Here is a 24,615-nt window from a genome sequence, read left to right as displayed (position 1 = left end):
CAAAGATTTTTGGAATGCCCAATTCCTCCTTCCTTCCTAGAAATGTCATCATTTAAGATTCAGTTCATTTTTCATTTTTCATATCAGTACAGCATTTCCAAAAAGGGGGCTAAATTAATCACTTATTCCATGGTATTCTTAGAGAATTTAACATATATCATCTGTATAATACTTAGTGTCTATTAGGTAGTAAGGGCTCAAAAATGGTAGTTGTTTTTATGAATTTTATTAAAATATTCTCTGCCTGTATTTGTCTTTTAATGTTCTGGCAGCATAAACTTTATTTTGCTATTTATTTTATTACAGTCCCAAGCATATTACTTGGCATTTAGTAGTAGACATTGTGCATCTACCTTCAATAAATATCAACCTGACGAGGACTATAATTTAGAGTTAAAAATGATAGTCACTATTATTATCAATAAGAGCATACTTTCTCATAGTAATTTGAAAATGTTGAGTGATATGTTTTAATAATATTATTACTATTACAAACAGGAGAAATATAATTCCAGAAGTTTTAAGTCATGAGTGAACATACATTTTATTTCTATAGAGAGTGATATTAATAAAAATATTTTAGAGTGTAAGAATATACACACTAAGTGAAAGAATAATTTCCCATCTCTGAGTTAAATATGATGAATTACCTTTCAACAATTAGTCATTTTTCTCCCAGGGATGTCTGCAAAAATTATATTACTTTTGGGATCTCAACAAATTCGCTTTCAACAAAATATGCTTATAGCTTCACCAGAAGTATTAGAACAAAACATATTTAAATGATTGTTACAGCATTGCCCTTGGTTACATCTTTTATCTAGGATATCTGATTTTATTCTGTAGGCCTGCGGCTGAACTGTAAATTATTTTTGTTCTCCTACGAGAGTATCTCACCAGTCTGTCAATGATTCATTTCTGTGTGTAGACTAAGAGGGAAATAGGATATAATCAAATGCCCTTAGGGGAAATTATAGGTATACTAGGTCTGTAGGTCTGTAGTTGTTCAACATTCTATATACAGCACCGTGAAATACATTATCCTAGTCCTTTAGGTGTGAATAACATTCCATGGTTGAGGGAATACATATGAAAATGAGAAAGTTCTCATTAATGGTATAACCACTAAATTTTAAAGTTGTAACAATACACAACAGTATTTGACTAGATGTTCACATGTGTTGGGCAGAACTACTTATTATGAAATACAGAGAATCATAATGTAAGGGCTCAGAGAAATAGTTTTAATTTCATGATTTTGGTTCCTTCACTCTGTAGTGTAATCAGGTCAACAAGAGATACTCATATGTCACTGGAGAGTGGGAAGAAGTATTAGAGCATCCTCTTTGTGTTCTATAAAAATGTCATATCTCTTATCAAGGACACAATTCACTGTTTACAGAATTATAATCAGTCACCATCATCATCATCTTCATCAACATTAGAGCACTTATATTCTACGTTGCTCTTCTAGGCATCGTACAAATTAGGTTAAAAGTGATCTTATAAGTTGTTTGTACATGTACATTTTGTATCATCTGTTGGTTGATAGATATCCAATTGCTATTTACCTATCTTCATATCCATCTATCTATATGTTCTATGTGTTATTTAAGCAATCTATGCCCAGGTATTTCAGGATCACAAGAGTTATATTAATCTAAAGGGATTCACACATAAAAGAATTTTAACTGAGTGCTATGAAGAAAATTGGATGAAACATTACTGTGTAAGTAATAAGATTTGCAAACTCACTCTTATGATATTCTGTGTTCAGTTTACCTTATGGACTACTAAGGAAATTAGAGTAGCACTGAATAATAAGGAGTCTACTTACTAGTCACACATGACTATTGAGCGCTTGAAATTGGCTAATATGATTCATAACATATTATAAGTGTAAAATGTACACTGTATTTATATACTTAGTATGAAAACAGAATATAACAGAAAATGAGAACATTACTCATTTTTTATATGGACTACATACTGAAATTATGATATTTAGCTAAATGGTTAAAGTAGATAATTATTGAAAGTAATTTTAATTGTTTCTTTTTCCTTATTTAGACTACTAGAAAATTTAAAAGTCTGCATGCAGTTCACATTACATTTATATTGAAGAGCACTGGGTTAGAATGTTTGAAATTTATGTAGCTAGGGTCAAGTAAGTTTCAAAGAAAACTGAGGGAGATCTAGTAAAAGATATATTAAATTAATTCTGTTATCTTCTAAATGGTATCCACTGTGTGAAAACTACCTTAAGATTGGACTTAAGGGAGCCATTCTGATACTGTTATTTGTGATCAAATAAAAGTGACAGGCACATTTCTCCTGTGGACTGGGGAAATGTGCCCATCACTTGTGAAGTTCAAAAAAAGCCACATTCCCAGGCGGTGAAGTTCTCCCTAGTGCTGAAATATGCTTATGTTTACTGAAGTACAAAACTTATTTGGAAAACTAAGCTTCTAAGATAAATAAACACTCTTTATGGCCACATGATCTTGATAAATTGATTCTAGAATTCATTAATATTCTACCTTTAAAGGATGCCAGGAAATAAGATATCGATGAGGAACAGATGAATAGCGAGCTCTGTTATCTTTACTTTTCACACATTTCTTATTCCCAGCCTGTTTTCCCATATCTGTTTATATATGTGGTTGTAATGAGAATTTATGATATATGAAGTTTTCTGTTTCTAATTTTCAGGCCATGTACATATACACCATATATTTTCATATCCAGACTTAAGACATATATTACATACTGCATTCTCTGTTACTTGTGGCAGAATGGTATAAGTCATGTTAATTCATTGTGATGATTCTAGATTATATTTTTTTATATTCTGTCTTTGTTGTACTTTGGTTGCTCACCTAAAAATAAAAACTAAATAACAAAACAAAATTCTACATAATAAGAATTCTAAAAATATTTCTTAAAGCATTTATTGTACTTTATCTGATTGAACTGAATACCATATCCAATCTAATATAATGTTTGAAAATATGTATTAAAGATTGTAAACTGGAAAAATATTCATTACTTTAAGTTACTAAGGGTATGATTGTTATTAGCAGAATGACCGTCTACAAATTTTAAATTAAGAGTTTTAAAAAACAATTATATGGCCTACATAGAACTTACCAAATTAACCAGTTTTAACTACTGGAGCATATCATATGCCAGTCGTAAATCAAAGAATCTCTGTTCTGTCCCAGGCAAATAAATGAAAAAAAATAGCACATTTCAAGGGAAAGAAATTGTAGTGACCTTCCCTATCTAGGGAAGATCCTAGATGAAAACTGCAAAGTAAGTAAAGGTGTTTTATTTAAACCTTTTCTGATTCCTTATAGTGAATCTCCAGCTTAGGGAGTGATTCCCAGCTCTGTCTGCACGTTATAACCTATTGGGAATGACTTGAACATGTAAGGCTGTTTGACCCAACTGAGATGGGGTCAATCAATATCTGGTCAGAAGAAGGGCATACCTCTGTACTGTTTAAAAACTCCCCAGGTGGATCTAGTTAGAGAACCTCTAGTCAAAGGCAACCAGAAGCCCCATATTCCTTCTCAGTTTTCTACCGTTCTGTTACTGAAGTCTGAATCCTAAGCATTTCAAATGAAGCTTAATACTCTGCACCTTGCCCTGCTGATTTCTTACTGCTAAATGTCACTACTAATTTGGTTTATATTTTCAAAGCCTCATTAAGTTACTGGCCTGCTAATTACATATCCCAATTCATAATAAAACACTAATGGGTGAAAATGATTTAATGTGTGCTACCTTTATAATTAATGAATTTGTCTTTTAACCTAGTATTTAACATATCCTAAGGCATGAATGGATAAATAAAATATGAATTTTAGTCATTCTCACACACCTATATAGAAAGACTTTAACTCTGGTGGGACAGTTAACTTTCCTTAAGCATTTCTATATAAGGATGATTTTAAAGAGAACTCACTATCATGCCCCCATTATTAACACGAAACCACAAGAAAGAAAGGAGATTGCAGGATAAATATGGAGTAGGAATATTTAAGGAGAATATCATAAGATGTAAGTAAGTTGAGGATTCAGGCAATGCAGTATGGGAATCTGTGCTTGCCACTATGGGTATTTTCAATCCATGTTAACCTTCTTCATTTAAAGCCATTCTGATTTCCTGTTTCACAAACAGCACTGTGATGGGGAAAAATTAGTTAAAAATCAGTCTTTTTCCTTAAAGAGTATAGAGTCTTTGTAGGAAAACATGAAAATTTTAAATAACTATAAAAATTTATAAGACAGCATTACTGAAAACATGATGTAGATCTGCCTAGCAGTTTAGTCAACAAGAATTTTCATAGAGAATTGGCAAATGCTTCTGAGAAAATCATTCTGATTAAGAGATGTTTAGAGCAAGAAAAGAATACCTATTCTATTGAGACAATCTAAGTGTATGAAGACTTATTTTCAAATTATTACTATCATTTTCTGTCTGCTTTTTAAAAATTATTATTTAAATTTTAGTTACTTAACATACAGTGCAATATTGGTTTCAGAAGTAGAATTCAGTGATTCATCATGTAAATATAACACCCTGATCTCATCACAAGTGCCCTTCTTAATGCCCATCACCCATCTAGCTCATCTCTCACCCATCTCCCTCTGTCAACCCTCAGCTTGTTCTCTAGCATTAAGAGTCTCTTGTGATTTGTTTTGCTTTCTTCTTGTTTCCCCCTCCTTCCCATATGTTTGTCTGCTTTCTTTCTTAAATTCCACATATGAGTGAAATCATATATTTGTCTTTCTCTGATTGACTTTTTCGCTTCATATAATACATTCTGGATCCATCCACGTCATTGCAAATGGCAAGATTTCATTATTTTTAAGGGCTGAGTAGTATTCCATTGTGTGTGTGTGTGTGTATGTGTGTGTGTGTGTGTGTGTATGCCACATCTTTTTATCCATTCATCAGTCAATGCACATTTGGGCTCTCTCCATAATTTGGCTATTGTTGATAATGCTTCTAGCTTCTATAAACATTGGGGTGCATGTACCCCTTTGAATCTGTATTTTGGTATTCTTTGGGTAAATACCTAATAGTGCAATTGCTGGATCATAGGGTAGTGCTAATTTTAGTTTTTTGGGGAACTTCCATGCCCTCTCCAGAGTGACTGTACCAGTTTGCATCTCTGCAAACATCATATCTGATAAAGGGTTAGGATCCAAAATCTATAAAGAACTTATCAAACTCAATACCCAAAAATCAACCCAGTTAAGAAATTAGCAGAAGACATGAATAGACACTTTTCCAAAGACATCCAGATGGTTAACAGACACATGAAAAGATGCTCAACTTCACTCATCATCAGGGAACTACAAATCAAAACCACAAAGATTACAAGATGCCACCAAATGCCATACAAGCCAGTAAAAATATTAAGCTAGACATTTTTAGTTAATTGCAAAGGGCTGAATAGGACTAGTGTGAAAGAAAGTCCCTGAGGGCCACAGACATAACATAGTTCTGTCTTTGTCGAGTGTTTTCTCTAGGAGCCCCACCAGGTGCTCAGGAAATATCAGGGAGAAATCTGAAACAAACAAACAAACCAACATAACCAAAAAACAACTTCCTTCATGGTTCTTGCTGGGGTTGCAGAATGATAGTCACTCCCAAAACTCTACCCAGACTCCCTCTGTCTCTATCTCCACTGAAATAAAAGGTTTTTCTGCAGGGGATTTTGTGGGTAGATAGACAACCAAATTTGTAGACCAGGAGCACAGTGGAAATTCATTGCAACTCAAGGTGGGAACTGGTGGCTGTCACCCATTCCCATCTCAGATGCCTCCCTAAAGTCTTAATCTGCAGGAGTTAGGGCCTCAAAATTGTAAACTAAGGGCACTAGTGGAAAAGTACTGCAGTTAAGGAGGGAAATAAGGAATTTTAAAAAAAATGTCTCTACTTTGAGAAGGAGATACGGAGTGTGCTAGCTCTAGCTTTGCATCTGGAGAGGAGATAGTATACTTAACAATGGGCACATGCCTGGGATCAAGGTTCATAGTGTCTACTTAAGACTAAGGCTTATCAGAGCATCAAACACCCCTACCAACTCCTTACCAATAAGCTGACATTAATCTAGTACAACTAACAGTGGAAGACATCTGTGAGAACCGCAAGACACAGGCTTTCTCTAGGGAAAAGTGCAAAGGAAAATTCAAAACTAAATGGGGGACAAAAGCTATCAGTAATGGAATCTAGACTCTGATGCACTGAGGATAACCAAAACAACAAACCCAGCCCTACATCACAACCAAGTAAAAGACATCCCAAGAATGCAAGGCTTGTTCAATATTGGGAAAAATATTTTACCATATTAACAGACTAAATAAGAAAAAAATGTGTAGCAATGGATGAAGAAAAAAGCATTTGGCAAAATCAGACATCTGTCCCCGATTTAAAAAAAAAAACAACTCTCAACAAACTAGAAGCAGGGTACTTCCTTAATCAAATAAAGAACACCAACAAATCCTACAGCTAACATCATATTTAATGGAGAGAACCTACTCTCTGCCACAGATCAAGAATAAAGCAAGGGTATCTCCTCCCCTTACGCATATTCAACATTATGATGATGTGCTAGTGAGATAGATTTGCAATAAGGCAAAAAGAAAAAAGGAAAATAAAGAGCATATAAATTAGAAAAAAATAGGTAAAGCTACATCTATTTGCAAAAGACATGATTGGCAAAACATGACTATCTATACAGACAATCACAAAGAATCTAAAAAAGTGCTCCTAAACTTTAAATATGTGCAATTCATTTAATGTCAGTGTTTTTTAAGACTTCAAAAATTACAAGCCAACAAAGCATATTAATTTACTCTTTGAGGTCATTTGACAATGACTCCTTAAATATTAAAATATGCTTCCTTAAGTCCCAGCCAGTTCCTACTGCAGTCGCCTGCCTCCTCTTTCCTTTCAGCATGACAGAGGACTCTGTGTCCTTCATCAAGGACTTCTGGAAGGTGGAGTGGCTGCAGCCATCTCCAAGACCATAGCAGAGCCCATCCAGTGGGTCAAGCTGCTGCGAGTGCAGAGTGCTAGCAGGCAAATCACCACAGATAAGTAGTACAAGGGCATTATATAATGAGTGGTTCGTATCCTCAAGGAGCAGGCAGTCACGTGCTTCTGGCATGGTAACCTGCCCAATGGCATCAAATACTTCCCCACCCAAGCTCTCAGTTTTGCCTTCAAAGATACATACAAGCAGATCTTCCTGGGTGGTGTGGACAAGAGAACCCAGTTTTGGCACTACTTTGCAGGGAATCTGGCATCAGGTGATGCTGCTGCGGCCCCATCCTTGTGTTTTGTGTATCCTTTTGATTTTGTTCATACCCATCTAACAGCTGATGTGGGCAAAGCTGTAGCTGAAAAGAAATTCTGAGGCCTCGGTGACTTCCTGGTTAAGGTCTACAAATCTGGTGGGATGAAGAGCCTGTACTAGGTTTTAATGTATCTGTGCAGGGTATTACCTACCAAGCTGCCTACTTCAGTGTCTATGACACTGCAAAGGGGATGTTCCAAATCCCAAGAATACTCACATCTTCATCAGCTGGGTGAAAGCACGATCCATCACAATGGATGCTGAGTTGACTTCCTGTCTATCCGACACTGTTCACTGCCATATGATGGTACAGTCAGGGCACAAAGGAACTGACATTGTATACAGGGGCAGGCTTGACTGCTGGTGGGAGATTCTCGCAGTGAAGGAGCCCTAGTTTTTTTTTGAGGGTGTACGGTCCAGTGTCCTCAGGGGCACGGGCGGTGCATTGGTGCCTGTCCTTTATGATGGAATCAGGAAGTTCACATAGGTTACTTCCTAGTTTTTCCCGCAGCAAACAGACATGTTGTATTATAGCATATCTAGGGCATTCCTGACAGGCAATTGGCTGTCTATCAAGGGCAACTGTTTACTGGTTCAAAATGGGGAACAATTGTATTCATCTGCCCTGTTTTCTCTTAAAACTATTTCTATGATGATGACTCTCCATTATATAATTTTATTTCAGTCACTCTTGATAAGTAAATTTGAAGAAACAAAAAATATTGGAAATTGGAAAAACAACTGCTTTTACTTTTTTTCATAAAAAATGTCGATCCATTGTTTTTTTTTCAAACAAGGGACAGATTCCAAAATTCTTTATAACTAATTAATTAAAATGGCATGATTAGATCCTAGGAATATACTTATCTTTTCTATTGAATGGACCTGGTATTTAACTAAAGACACTATCATCCCATGAAGGCAAACACTTAAAATGGAAAGTTCTTAACTATATTTCAATTCTTTTTTACACAAATTTGTCTAAATATAATCTTCTCTTTTAAAGAACGGCTCTAAATTTCCTTATTAACTTTTTCAGAATGTCATTGATATCAGTAATTTCATATTTATTTGTATACAGATTTTTCTTTGGATTTATCTTACTATTAATCTTAACTATTACATTACTTGCATACCACCTTTTGTAATTGTTTCACTATGATTTAGTCCCTTTCCATTTAGTACTGGGAGTAACTTTGTGTTTACTGCTTTAACCTTTAGTGGAAACTTCTACCATAATTTGCCTAGAGGTATGAAGTAGCTGAGAAATCAGCTTTACATTTGGATACCCAAATTAATTAAATGAACATCAATAGGATTGCTTTAGATCATGTGTCCATATAGACATTGCCCATTTTCCTAACCAATAATATTAGTTTGTGAAGGTCTGCAATTCTTAAGAGAATTTGTTAGTAAGTAATGTTTAAGTCTTCTTAAAACTATTTCAATACTATTACTTCAAATGATTTCACTTAATATCTCCTCTAGAGCTCTTTGAACTTTCTAGTGGAATATAGAAACATTCAATTTTTTTAAAAGGTAGCTGAATAGGGGCACCTGGGTGCCTCAGTGGTAAAGTGTCTCACTTTGACTCAGGTCATGATCCTGTGGTCCGTGGGTTCCAGCCTCTCATCGGGCTCTTGTGCTGACAGCTCAGAGCCTGGAACCTGTTTTGGATTCTGTGTGTCCCTCTCTTTCTGCACCCCACCCCCACCTCTCTCTCTCTCTCTCTCTCTCTCTCTCTCTCAAAAATAAATATTTTTAAAAAAATTTAAAGTAGCTGAATATATGAACAAATATCAGCATGTTACAAGTAAAAGTGAAATGAAGGATGTATTCCTTCCTAATTGTACTGAAATACGCAAGAATTCGAGTGTTTTCCACAGGCTGTCTAAACTTAATTCTGTAGAGAAATTGACCATCTATTGTTTCTTGCATGAACTCTTCCTTTTGGGTCATTGAAATTATTATAATATTGTTTCCTGGAGTGGCTGGGATTACTTTCTCACTTTGAATATGACCTATAGAGGAGTGAGTACAATTGGCAACGTGTATGTAATAATTTTATAGACTCAATTCATCCTAACTTGAAATAAACTTTTGAGTTTAGAGGAACAAATTGTTTATCATGCCTACTAAATTTTTACCTTATTTTGTGAGCTGTTAAGTATAGCTCATTCATATTCATATCCCCCTCAGTACCTAAGACATTGTCTTTCACAGTAAGTGAACCCTGAATAAAAATGGACAGGATTGGTCTTTTCTCCCACAATTAGAGAACTCTACTAACTTGTTTTTGAAGTACATTTGTCACCTACGACCAGTGACCGGTGATTCAATAGCTGCTTCTCTTATCAGGGAAAATATCAGCAATTGTGAAACCACACCCTCATGAGAGGGTAATGAGGTAGTAAGTACATTTTATTGAAAGAAACGCAACACATTTATTCCTCTAGATGTTCTAAATTTTAAACTTCAGATAAGTCAGAGCACTAACGATTTAAAATCTAGATATTTTATTCCTTTGTTAAATTAGTTTTATACAACTATGAATATATCTATTTAGCCTACAGCAAAGAACAATAACAAGTATGTTATTATATTTACGCTAAGTATTTTAGCAAATCAGTTCTATAAACCTATACACATTCATTGAATAATGTCTATGGGACAGACAATAATGCTATTCACCACATTCCATGGTGCCATATTCTAGGAAACTCCTGAGGGGTAGATTTTTCTCAGGAGTTTTCAGGGCCTGAAAAATATTCTTATAAAGAATAAATGGTAAATTTTATGGCTGACTATAATATGATTAATATAGCCAACTTTGTTTCATTTTTTTCGGGTGATGTAATTTGTGATTTATCTCTGGCTAGTGTGAAGGATGTGACAGTGTATATTTGTATAGTGATCTTGCCCCCTGGCTTTGTCTTCTTTTTGTCCTCTTTTTTCTTACATCGTAAGTATCTTCATTCGCACAGAGCCTGAGGCAGACTTGTCTGGTAATAGTGCTATTCCTTCACTTCAAAATGGTGACAGTAAAACTGTGAGATGATGTCCATATGGAATGTATCAAGCCTGTGACAAGTAGCAGGAGTTGCTCTCAGGAGTCTGAAGGGAAGAAATAATGGAGGGGATTGGCAGATGCTCTGCTTCTCATTCTCATGAGTGGCATAAACACGCGAGCTTCCTTCACCTGAGGTGGACAAGGGCTGTTGTTCCCACATTCTGCGGGTGTAGCTGAAGCTAGATTTTTACTGCTTTGCTGTCCACATTTTAGTATAAGCTCATATGACCTGAGGAAAGAGGCCCTTTTAGGAAGTATATGCCCTAAAACTAAAACCTAAAACCTAAAACTCTAATGACCTCATTTCCTAAACTATCAAATATAAAGTCTCCAAAAAAGCTCTTAGTACATTTGACATTGCAATTAGATGTTTCATCCATATTGTTCACCTTTATCTTTAGATACCTTGTAAATATATAGCTCATTTACTCTACCAATCAGTCCATTATATATCCATTTATTCAGTTAACATGTTAATATTTATTAGTTTTATAAGGTAATGGTTATTTAAAAAATCTGCCATTATGTATATAATTTAATACTGGCAGCACTATGCCTCTTCTACATTATTAATTAGGATTAAAAATGTTAACATCCTGAGAAAACCAGTAATGTTTAACTCCCAGAGGAGTGACTGGTAGTAACTCCTAGGTCTAAATTAAAGTAATTTTATTTTTATGCTAATGCACTATTATAAAAGAAGAAGAGCCCAGGAAATGCCAATATATTTAATTTATAAAGATTTTATAATGTTTTATTTTATGTTTAATCTTTATTTTATAATACCACTTAGAATGTATTTTAGTTCAAACAACTTTGAAGAATGAAATGGAAGTTCATTAAAATGTTACCTTGGGAGACATTAATAAACAAGTTACAATAAACATTATCTATGTTATATTGAGCTGGAAAACCAGAACTCACACTTCCAGTAAGTCAGAGCACACTGTTCTATTATGTGAAGATGTATGAATCCTCATGTCAAGATGTTTAGAGGGAACCCAGATAAAAAAAAACAAAATGAAACAAAACCATCAATTAACCTCGCTAAGTTCAAGGTGAGACCGGACCAGCTGAGTGGAATGATTATTCATGCCAACAACTGGGAAATATAAAATATGATAGATATAGATATAGATGATACAGATAGAGAGCGCACTCTGTAACTCAAGACATGGTGCATTATACTGACATCATTTAAAGCGTGCAAAATCGCAATACTCCTCCTTTTAATGAATCTGAATGCATTCTTATCAGGATGCCCAAGTAGTATGCATGTCCATTAAAGTTTGAGAAACACTGCCATAAATACTATGGAGACTAAGACAGAGATACAAAGATTGTTAGCCTCCCAGCAAGGACAAATGGACTCACAATGAGTAATTAAAGAAATGTTATTGAAGGGGCTTGTTAAGGGCTGTTATTGTGCACCCCCCCCACCCGACCAGAAATTCCCATGTTAAAGCCCCTAGTAGCTCAGAATGTGTCTGTATTTGGAGATTGGGATTTTAAAGAGGTAATAAAATTAAAATGAGGTCATAAGAGTGGGCCTTAATCCACTATAACTGGTGTCCTTATAAGAAGAGGAAATATGGGCACTGATGGAAGACCATGTGAAGATACAGAGAGAAGACACCCATATGCAAACCAAAGAGAGAAACATCAGATAAATAAACTCTACCAACACCTTGATCTCACAGTTCTAGCCTTTCAAATTGTGAGACAAATAGATTTCTGTTGTTTAAGCTGTTCAGTCTCTGGTACTTGTTCTGGCAGCCCAAGCAAACTAATACAAGCCTATTTGTGAATGTGTGGACAGAGAGAGGAATAGTGGAGCACTCACAGAATAACACATCAGAGAACTATCTCCACTTCTAGGTCCAAGGGCAGCTGCAATTGTAGAAAAAGATTCCCTTCGTAGAAGCTATGGCCTCAAGAAGTTGAATGCAGCCGCCAAAGAATTGTAGGCTGTCAGGAAAAGAGCATGGAAAATAAATATCCATAACACTTACTACTTCTGTCCTTCAATTTTCTTGTTTGTCTTAATTGGAAGCCAGAGGGTAAGGGTGTTCTGATGATGCAGTCTGTGTAAGTTAGCCTCCTAGGGGAAAAAATAGAGTAGACAATGATGTGAAGTAGACTGGAAGAACAAATAGAAATTATGCAGCAGAATTGCTTATCTTTCTTCCCTCCTTTTTAGTAAATGATCCTCATATTACTTCAGAGTAGGAAAACAGCCAGCTAAACAGCTGCTTTTCTAACGTCCTTTGCATCTATCTGTGCATAATCACATGATGAACTTCTTTTCCAGATATGAATAGAAAGTGTTGCGTGGAGCTACAAGGCATGCTCCTTAAGAAGGGAGGTCGCTAGGTGGGATGAACACTTTGCCTTCTCTCCCTTCTTGCTGAAACCTGTAATTGATCTGACAGCCATCTTGGACCATGGCATGAACTTGCAGCTGGAATTCAAGAGCAGCTATATGGAAGGGATTTGGGTCTCTGATAACCATGAAGCACCTTCAAATCCGCAAATATGCCACATTGGCATGAGTATTATTTTGCTCTGAAGTATTCTCTGCCTTCCCTTATCTGCCCAAATATTGGGCATAAATTTCCCTTTGAAGAAATCCTGTATCAGAGAGACAAAGGGACTCTTATCATCTCAGATGAGGAGTTTATACCAAGATCAATTTGTATAAGCAGGCTTTACTAAATCTTCCATTAGTTCCCTCATCCATTTTCTAGTTACTTCCCCACAAATTGTCATCCCTTGAAACCCACCCTCACCCCATTTTAAAAAGGTATATAAGATCCCAAGTCTAACCACTTCTTTGAATATCACTTCTTTTCTGTGTACTCGCATGCACATAAATATTGATAACAACTCTATGCCTTTTCTTCTGTTAATTTGTCTTTTGTTAGTTTAATTCACAACCCCCAGGGGTGCTGGGGTAACTCAGTTAGTTAAGCTCCCAACTTTGGCTCAGATCATGATCTCACAGTTCAAGTCCTGAATTGGGCTCTCTACTGTCAATGCAGAGCCTGCATGGGATTCTCTCTCTCTCCCTCTCTCTCAGCTGCTTCCCTATTCGTACTCTCTATCTCAAAATAAATAAAACTTAAAAGAAAAAAGATTTAATTTACAAGCCTCCAGTCACTGAATGTAAAGTTGTAGGGAAAAGTTTTACCTCCCGGCAGTATGAAGCTGGATCTAATTCAAATGTATACAGAAGTAAAGGTGAAGGAAGGCTATTTAAGAAGCTTTATAAACTAATGAATATATCAATTTTTTAAGAATTAAAGAATGTCTCAGAAGATTTTCTCAGATGATGCCTTCTGTGCAACCCAGATAGAATAACAGAATCATTCTAACTCACATATGTCTTAACTGTAAAAATAGTTTAATAATAGCATGCCTGGTACACTTAGATAATTATTCTGAAAACATATCTGACATCACTTGATGAATAAATATGAAGAAAATGAAATTAAGAATCAGAACTTGATGATCTAGTCCTAGCTCTTCAGCTAACTGGACCTAAGTAGCCATTCCTTGTTGGTTTATACTGTTCTTTGTCAGAGACTCAGTTGGATTAAATCATTTAAAACTCTTAGATTTTAACTAAGAATTTTTGGCAATTATATGATATTATTTTGATTTATTAAGTCGGCATTTAAATCCAATCAGAGATTTAAATCCAATCCCTGAACTTTGATATTTTTACATAAAAGAATAGTGAATGTAATGTGATGTTAAATCCATATTAAATACGCTATTTAACAATGAGCTTCTACTATACCCCCACTGGATTTTCAATGCCAAAAGAAAACACTTATTTATTATTATTGTTCCTTTTTTAGGCCACTAAGTTACAGGAAGATATAGCATGATTCTGAAGTACGCATTAAACTAGGATTTAACTTTGTAAGGATACAAGAACTACCTCCCATCGCTCTCTTTGAAAAGAATTCTTTTTTCCATAAACTGCAGAAATGTATTTTGGTCAAGATAAAAATATCATTATGAAATTATATCTTCTTATATGCTATATGCTATTCTAGATACATTACATGCATTCTGACTCAACTATATTCTAAAGAACTCAACTATGTTCTTTCCTTAAAATGCACGTGCGTTTATGTTTTATGTATGTGTGTGTAATATTGAAAAGTGAAAAGAGAAATACACAGAAGATACAATTCAAGAAACAGTAATTAAACGATGGGGGGAAATTAACATTGATTTTCAAAAGGAAAAATTTCCAATTATGCCAACAATTACATGAAAAACAGATAAGAAGGCTTAGTTGTCGGGAATTGTATCATGCCGCTAGTAATGGAAGGTAATTAAGAAGGAAGATGATATCAACTTCTATTTGCATTAAAGAGTGTTGGTAAGATACAAAAAGAAATTCACAATTTAAATAAGTAATAGTTCATCTTTGTGTTTAGGGATCATAAGAGGAAAGCTTCTGATAATTCTTTGCAGGATCATTTTGTTTGCAGTTGATTGGTAAATATTTTGAACTTACAATTTATAACCATATTCATTCATGAATATTTATTACTCAGATAATGGGTTAAGTCATTGAGCATTAAAATGTCAAATCTTAGTTACTATAATAATTTGAATGATTATAAAATCATATTACATAATATATATAATAAAAATATAACTCTCTATAAATATAAAATATAAAATCACTATACTATAAAAATATAGAACAGAAAACAAACAAAAGCTAAAATGTCCAGTGCCAGAGTCCAGCTCCAGCCAATCCAGGGGTCCCTGAAGGATGGACGGTATTGGTGAGAGAAAGTGAGAGAGCCCCAAAATTCTTTCTGATCACCAGGCAGGCATCTCTGTCCTGTCAGTTTTGATGTCTTTATTTATAGGTCAAATGATAACATGACATCAGAAAATGGAATTTTTACAATGGATAATTCTCTGTGATCAGATGCTTTGAAAAGTGTACAGAAACAGATTTTACAGAAGTATTCTTGCAGAACTACTCCAATTATAGTGAGGTTGAGTAAATCTTACAACTAAGAAAGTACCAAGGTGTTCTTTTTTTTTTTAACATTTATTTATTTTTGAGAGACAGAGAGAGACAAAGCACGAGCAGGGAAGAGGCAGAGAGAGAGAGAAGGAGACACAGGACCTGAAGCAGGCTCTAGGCTCTGAGTTGTCAACACAGAACCCAATGTAGGGCTCGAACCCACAGACCGTGAGACCCACAGACCTGAGCCGAAGTCGGACACTTAACCGACTGAGCCACCCAGGCACCCCAACAGGGTTGAAAAACAGGATAATATACACATTTGTTTAAGTTAATAATGCTAAGATTAAGTCATAGGTTAAGATAGGCTAGGAGTCATTCTGTCTGGCTCACAAGAGGAAGGATGTATTTGAACTGGTTAATAACCTTTTGATTTGATGCTGAATGTGTAAACACCATGGGAACCCTAAATGTGTCAGCCTTTGTATTTGGGTTTATGTTTTAACTACTCTTAGCCATCCTCATCGCAGCTGCCAGTGTAAGGGAACATGTTTGTGGAATGTAGGCCTTAGGGAAGGGACTGCTACACTTCACCAGTTAGTAAAGGGATATTTAGTAATTTATGTTCTGCCCTTATCTATTCCTTCTCTCTAAATTAGGCTCTTTGTCTCCAGGCTAGACTTAATTGTCCAGTTATATTTCTTATGGCACCAGAGAGCCAACCATACCTTTAAAGAGTTTAGCTCATTTCTAATACATAGAATAGCCTCTTCAAGTGCATTTACCTTGTGTCTAGTTTTATGATTTCTTGAATAACTAGGGCATGAGACACATTTTTGGTTAGCTGATTTACATGTTGAGCTGTAAGAACCTCTTGGACTAACAACGGTAGAAACAGAATTGTACATGTAAAGGTCAATCTTTTATGAGTAAGAGTCATTAGCCTGTTTATAGCTCAAGGGAAAGTATGGAGGGAAACAGGACCTGCCGGAGACACAATGTCTGCTCCCGTAATCACAAAAGAAGAAGTTCCTACAGTAAGTTCCTTCACAAGGTGCAGTCATCATACTAGGGCCAGAATAAGGGGATAAGTCACTCCCAATACTAATCAACAAGGTGCTCAAGCAGAAATAATTGAGTGGGGGTGGCTATTGGTCATCATCTGACAGCAGGAGGCCTTGCAAACCTGACTTAACCTCACAAGGAGTTTTCTCAACTAGTGAGTTCAGAATGGCTCCCAACAGTCCAGGGTAAAAAAAAAAAAAAAAAGGATGTTACTCTTGCACCTTCCTCCAAATACAAAGGTAGATTTTATACCCCCCTCCTAGGAGGTAGGATACTAAGATGAGTGACTCATATTTTCCCTTTTTTTCCCCTCCCCTCAACTTTGCATAATGTTTTGCAACCAATAGAACTAGAAAGATCTTTTGGAGTATTCCAAGCTTATTTTTATTCTCTGTTCCCTGCTGTTCTATGATTGTTTCTGATTCTCACTAGAAAGAACTTGACAAACGAGCAGCATTTACTCTTTACTTTAATAGAAAGATATTAAAATCATCGAATTACAGAACTTAGATGTTGAAGAGACTTGGTTTATCCAGTACAATTCCCAATTGTTCAAATACCTTCCTACAATATTTATGATGAAGCGTCATTGAACCACTAGTTATACTGTATTGTGATATTTTAATTATCAGCATTTCTTTAATTGAGCCAAAATCTGCCTTTGTTTACCTTTCAGCAACTCTATATATTTCTGCTGTCCTGAATTACAAATAGGTCATCTGCCTGATGAGCAGCAAAGCAGTTCTCAGTGTGTGTGTGTGTGTGTGTGTGTGTGTGCACGCGCGCATGCACATGCACGTGCACACGCATGTATGATACTTTGGGGGCACAAATTTATTTATCCTACGTTTATACATTTGATTTTTTGGTTTTCTGTATTTTTATTGAGGTATATAAATTACATGAAAATACACCAATTTTAATAGTTCTATGAATATCAACAAATACATAGACTTGTGTAAGCACTACCACAATCCAGACATGAAACAATTCTACTGCCCCAAATATTCCCTTCCTCTCCTTTCTACTCAAATACTCCTGCCACCGCTACCACTTGACAGTGACAAAGACTCTCTCCTTGACCAAACTTTAGTCAGACTCCTCTGAACCCTTTTCTTGGCTAGGTCTTGACCTTAGGTTTCTGTGTTCATCTTTTCAGAGTCCAGTTTTAGCAAGAATCCTGTTAATTCAGTTTAGAGCAAATCTCCTCACCTGTGATATCTACTTCTCCTGGCCTGTCTTCCACACGAATCCTGTTAGGTCAGTTTAGCAAGAACTCCTCTTCCCCTGATGTCTCCTGTTAGTAATTTTCCACCCAGTGATCCCTTTCCACAACCTGCTCCCTGGCTATAGATCCCCCTGTTTTTTTTATTATTATTTTTTAATATTTTTATTTATTTCTATGAGAGAGAGAGAGAGACAGCGTGAGCAGGGGAGGGTCAGAGAGAGAGGGAGACACAGACTCTGAAACAAGCTCCAGGCTCTAAGCTGTCAGCACAGAGCCCAACGCGGGGCTCGAACCCACGAACCGCGAGATCATGACCTAAGCGAAAGTCGGATGCTTAACGACTAAGCCACCCAGGCGCCCCCTCCTGTTTCTATTATATGTAGAGTCAAACTTGATCTCTCCCCAAGTGCAATACTCTTTGCTACTTAGACCCATTACAACAGTCTTGAATAGTCTTATTTACCATTTCAATAAGGGTCAGGAAAAAAATTTTAACATCATGCAGAGATAACTATTCTGAGCATTTTATTTGGACTCTAACAAGCTTGTTTTTTAAAGGTACTCAGATATACACTAATTCTTTATAAACTTTGCATACTGCAGTCCATGCCATCCCCTAACCAGCTGTTTCACTCTACTTTATATGGTTAATATAGTTCAGTAGCCAAAGTTCTTAACATTTTTGTTAGTAATTATTTCATATTATGTAGAAGAATGAACTCACTCTTTGTTTTATGATTCCATGTGATTGCATTTCTTAATTTCATTTATCCAGTAATATAATTATTCACATGGTTAATTCTAATATTCAATTGTAAGCTCTTTGAAGACAAAGACAACATTTTCAACTTTATATTTCACAGACAGCTGAAAACGTAATAATTGTGACTCAGTTTCAAAGGGTGAAATTAAAAATAATCTTCTTTTAACCCTCTACTGAAGCCTATTAGAATGCTTTTCTTAAAGAATGAAGATCACAAGGAGGTCCATTATTAAAGCACTAAAACAAAGTAGATTTTTCCCCTGCATTCCAAATTAGTCTTCTTTAATCTAGCGTAACTTTTATAGAAAATGGAACTAATCCTCAGAGAAGTTAAGTGTTTTATCTAGGTCAATTCAATAGTTATTAATTTAATCCTGATTGAAATTAATAAATGATGCTACAAAATGTGTGCAAAATCTTGTCGAAGATTTATCCCTACCCTCCTACACACGATGTTAAGACCTCAACACACTTAAAAAATCATTGATCCACATTATCCCAAACACTTTATAATCAATAGATAATAAGTAAACCAGGTGTTTTTGTTGTTTGCTTATTTTATTTTGTTTTCAAATGATTTTATGTTGACAAGCAAGGCCTCTGAATAGAGACAAAACAAGGTCAAATCTTGCAAGTTCTCATTTAATTTTGTACAATTTTCATATCTATGAATTTTGCATTTCTATAATATTCTGTTTATAACTATTTCCTTAGTGTATGAACTTTGTACACCTGTACTTATTTTTAGTCCATGGGGAAATAGCAGTTCAATAATTTTAAATAATAACTGAAAAGCATATTCAAGGGTTAAATGTTACATGCAAATATCTAAATATGTTTGTGTGTTCCTCTGGAAGGAAATATGCCTTTTGTTTTGCTTGCATGAGTCTTCAAATTATTCTTGACTCCTACTGATGCAGAAGCATTTGTCTGGCATCTCCTATGACTGAGATTGCAGTGGGTTATCTATGGCCTTAAGGCTTAATCTTGCAAACAATCATTCATGTCTTATAATTGTAAAGTATTTCGGTCTGGGGAGAAACATTTATTATACAACAATGCTTCATCAAAGATAGATTTAATTATAAATTAAAGGATTGATGCAATTTTCCCAGATACTTTGACACTTTGAACTGAGTTATCTGAACAATTACAATTTGAATTATTTAAATAGTTAGCTGAACTTCTCATTTGCATGAATATGTATATAGAGCAAAATGGTACTTAAATCATGTGAGAAGGATGAAGGCCCTTAGAAATCATCTAGTGAATACTTCTTATCTATTTGGAGGGTCAGGAAGCCCTTTGAGATAATGAAGAAATGATGAGCTTTATTACTTAAGTAGTCATCAAAATTGTTTTTTACATGCTACCAGCTAGTTTGAGATCTCTCCTGATCTCAAATTCCTCCTCAATGAAATGAGTGAATTGAATTAAAAAAACTTTACTGTCTGATGCTTTCTAATATTCTATGTTTGTAGGGAATATATTAATTGATCAAATATCAGAAACTATCTAAAGAGATACTAATGAGGCAAGTTTATGAAACATATGTAAAAACTAGACAATAAATGCCATCTTAATTTATTATTTTCAAATCACTGTAATGAACTTTAAGATTTCAGAAGTTAACTCTCATATATAAGGAATTTCTAGTCTAATAAGTGAAATTTTATACAAATATATAAAAAGAGATGTAAAGGTCCAATAATTAAATATGTTTAAGAAGAGTAATACAAGTAACAGTCATTATGTAAATAGTTAGCTAAAATTTTATTGGTACTTTGATTTTTGATAAAGACACTTACCATAGACTAAGAGAAAGAGGAAAATTCAGTAGAGTGGTAGGTGGTGTGAGGAACAAGAATAGAAAGACTATTGTGTCAAAATTTAAACATTTTCATATAAGTAAAGTTGGAGGTGGTCCTAATGGCTCCACTAACATCACGAATCGGTTTTGTTGTCCCTCTTGGTCCCAGTGACTGCTGGTTAGATAGAGGAAATTTTGAAAATTAAGTTTGGATCTCGGGCCTCAATGAAACTGGATCAATGCAATTCCACTTCCAATGTTTCAAGCTATAATGAGGGCTCAGACATGTTTAAGTGTTGCATACAAGTCCTGGTCATTGAAGGACTCTTAACTTGAATTGTTCTGACTTCTCCAGTGTTGTCACTATTGGTTCAATTTTGTCTATTAATTCAAATTTATGCATTCAAATATCAAATAATGAAAATATATTCTTATGCCTAGGCTTTAACGTGAGAATGATGAAACTTATCTGAGCCTGTGCTCCTGGGAAATCTTGATGGTTGAAAAATCCTGCCACAATTTTGTGTTCTAGGAAATGGTATATTCCAAAGAACCATTCTTCCCGTTTGATTTAGCTAAGGCTCAGATATGACTTGTGATTTACCTATGACAAAGCTAGACGATTGTTTGTTCCAACTGACCCCTATAAACAAAATATCCTCCAAATATGACTTGACCAAACTTTAATCAGGCTTCTTTCCTTCTCCTCAGGTCCCTGAACTTTGACTCATTCTTGATGTTAAGCAAGTATCTGGAACTTAAGTAAATGTTGGATCATAGAACAATGCCTATTTTCTGCTCAACTGTCCTGTCGCACCATCTGCTCATACCATTCCCCCATACCCTGCTCTTTCTCTCCTTACTTACTCTGTCTTTTCTGCCTGACCTTGGAGATGCTTCAGGGTCCTACCATGGAAACATCTCCTCTATTCCAGTAGCTCATCTCCCACTACTGCAGTCTATTATTTTTTTTAAATAAAATCTCTCCTTATCTAAGTCCAGATTTGTTTTTTATTTAACAAATATAATGTGGTTTTTTTTTTCCATTTCACTGGATATTCAAACCAAATGAACTTTATACTTAAGAGCCAAAGTTATAGATATAGCTTTTACATTTCAAAGAGACAATCAAAAAATATGTTTTTTAGGAAATCCTACCTTCTGGATCCTTCATGAACAAAATGACTTGATCTAAACTTAGAACCAAGGGTAGAATTGGGTTCTTAATATTTCCTTTAGCTTTATTAAAGTTTAGATAGGTTTCCTCCTGACTCTAATCCCTGACCTCCCTTTTCTCAGACCATTTCCTTAGAAAATGCATGCTTGTAAATTCTTTCTCTGCCCCTTTGATATATATGAAAGACTTTTAAAGGCCTCTTGCCAGTATTGAAACCAAGGAGTGTCTCCCTGAGGACCAAGGAGCCATGTTTTTTAATGCAAACATTGAGGAAGAGAGCTCCTCTATCTTCCAGTCTCTGTGGGATGGAAGGAGTCTAACTTCCTTAGGCACTAATTAGTACACAGAGATGATTTAACCACAGACAAAAAACATTCACAAATTCAGAAATAACCCACACACGTCAGTGATCAATCTTCTCCCCAGAAGGTACCCTATCTAGTACTTTTTCACTGACTGACACTAGCACTTAAAAAGCCATCAAACCTTTAATTTCAATGGAGTTGAGTTTAGAATGCATTCTGATCTCTCTTCTCTATGACAATAACTCTGAATAAATTCTTCCTTGTTTAACTTTGCCCAGTACAATTTTTGCTCTTGCAAGAGTTTTGTTTTTTTTTTTGCAAGAGTTTCTTACATATTTTAAAATAAAAACAGGAATTGAATGAGATTCCTGGGCAGAATCAGCCCTTCTTTTGGCTGCACTGATAAGTCAAACCACCCATATATAAAGCTGGGTTTTCTTATTTCCAACTGCATTCAAAGTTAAATATTAGTGCATTGATTATATTCAGCCTTTGGCATAGATGTCATCAATAAATTTTGGTATAGTAAGTAATATTTGCAATATTTATAAGAACTATAGGAAACTGTAATATTTTAAATTGTATTACCGATTGTATTACTCTTTAAAGCACAAATATTGAAGGGAAAAATGCTTTTTCTGTTTAGAATATATTTGATTCCTTACTTACTTGTCCATATGTTAATGGTCCTTCCAGGCTCATCACAGGTGTCTCAAAGTGAAGTCTCCCCAATATGGGATAGATGTTTCCTGATGCATATACCCCCTGTATATACTTTAATTATAATGCTTCGTTCCTTGTATTATAATAATTCTCATTCTTGATTCTTCTTTCCCATAGATGTTATTCATTGTCAAATTCCCCCACCCCCACAACTTCCAGACTGTACTACATGCTCTCATCATGCCCAGTACCCTGTGACGTTTGTTAGTTCAGGTCATTCTCACACAAGGGCATCTAGTAGAGACCAAGTGAAATGCAGCCTGTAATCCGTTCATGAAGCTTTGCTCCATGATGTTCCATTGTGTTCAAGGAGGAGGAGATGCCTTTTTCTAATTTGCATGAAGTTGCCATAGGATACTAATTTTTTGTTCTGCATCATGTGCATCAGGATAATAGTATTTATAAAACAGAATTATAATTTTCTGTTTCCCATTATCTAAGCCCTAATGGGTTAGGGTGCAGGGTCTATATGTCTTATTATTTTTTATGGGTGGATTTCAATTCCTATTAGTTACTATACATGTAATACTAATTTTAGGTGTACAAAATAGTGATTAAACATCAATAACAGACCTGGTGCTCATCACGACACCTGCACTCCTTAATCTTTATCACCTGTTTAACACATTCCCCTCCCCCACCTCCCTTTTGGTAACCATTAGTTCTCTATAGTTAAGTTTCTTGGTTTTCATCTCTCTTTCTTTTTGATAATAAGGTTCCAACAGTAAGGACAGTTATCTGTAATAGAAGATGCTAAATATATGTTGGTTGAATAAAGGAAGGAATGTAGATCTTTTAAAGTGTATTAAGGTGTATATTCCTATTTCCCCTCAAAATAACACAAACATTTTAATTTTCCTTGAAGATTAAGTTTCATCAGTGGAAACAGTAATGTATTGCCTAATATAGTAATGCTCTCAGGCATATAAAAGCTGCTTATGGCTTTTTTAATTTTTTTAAGTTTATTTATTTTGAGAGGGAGAGAGAGAAGGGGGCAGAGAGAGAATCTTAAACAGGCTCTACACTGTCAGCACAGAGCCTGATGTGGGGCTTGATCCCACAAACCATGAGATCTGTGCCAAAATCAAGAGTCAGATGCTTAACCAACTGTGCCTTTGTAAATGGTACCAAATATCTCCAATTCAGGGCATGCAGATACTGTTTTCATAGGTTTTTTGTGTTTTTTTTTCCCCTCTTTTTCCTTTCCTGTCATGCTGACCTGTCTCATGGACATCATTTTAGTTTCAGTCAGTTCTCTAATTTACTTTTCTGTAGATTTGGAAACCAGAAAATACAACTGTGAGCGATCTTATGGAAGGTAGGACTTAAGGGATTTTGTTTACTATTGGTGAAGTACAAGAATTCGAGGATAAAATGGTGTGACTTTGGAGAGAAGGAGGGCAGTTACTTTAGACTTATTTTTAAAATTGTATGCCTTGGTTTTGTCTTTTTCCTCAATTTCATCCTCCTATTTATCCTAATCCTTTTCTTCTTGTACCAGTGTGGTTGTTGAAAAATGAGCTACAGATGTACAATTTTTTAAGCTTTATGTCTACTTTGGTTTGGAAAGAAAACGTGCTTCATTAACTATCCTCATACCAAGTAAGCCCACTTTCTAATTATCCTCTACCAATATAAAACCACAAAAGGGCTACAACAGAAAGCAACTCTAGATTATCTCTTTCGCTGGTACAACAGCTATTTGTTCCTGAATTTATATTCCTACAATTTATTTTATAAGTGTTCTCAGATTCAGTGCATTCAAATACATTTATATTCTCTCTGACAATGCAGGTGACCCGATATGACTCTATCTGTATTTCTGAGAGGGTTTTTCAATCTTCGCTGCCTTTTATATTACCTTCAGGGAGACTTTTTATTGATATGTGCGTGTATAGTATTACAAATGGGATTGCTCTTTCCTAATCCTTTGAAAGTTGAAGCCAATGAATATACATAATAACAAAATTGCAGGCATGGCTGCATCCTTACAAAAACACACATCTTTCAAAGAAATGACATTGTTTTATATGGTGGTTGTTGTGGGTTATATAGACCCCCCGAATGGACATTATTTCTACATTGAAATGTTTGCT

General features: G+C 35.2%; 1 pseudogene; it reads left to right on the top strand.

The window, feature by feature from the left end:
- The first annotated feature begins 6,975 nt into the window (after window positions 1–6,975).
- LOC144216725 (ADP/ATP translocase 2 pseudogene) lies at window positions 6,976–7,863 on the top strand (annotated as a pseudogene).
- Window positions 7,864–24,615: the final 16,752 nt, after the last annotated feature.

This window comes from Crocuta crocuta, unplaced genomic scaffold (assembly GCF_008692635.1).
Source record: "Crocuta crocuta isolate KB4526 unplaced genomic scaffold, BGI_CrCroc_1.0 scaffold48, whole genome shotgun sequence".
NCBI classification, from domain to species: Eukaryota; Metazoa; Chordata; class Mammalia; order Carnivora; family Hyaenidae; genus Crocuta; species Crocuta crocuta.
Note: the sequence above shows the minus strand (reverse complement) of the source record. Positions and strands in the feature narration are given on the sequence as shown.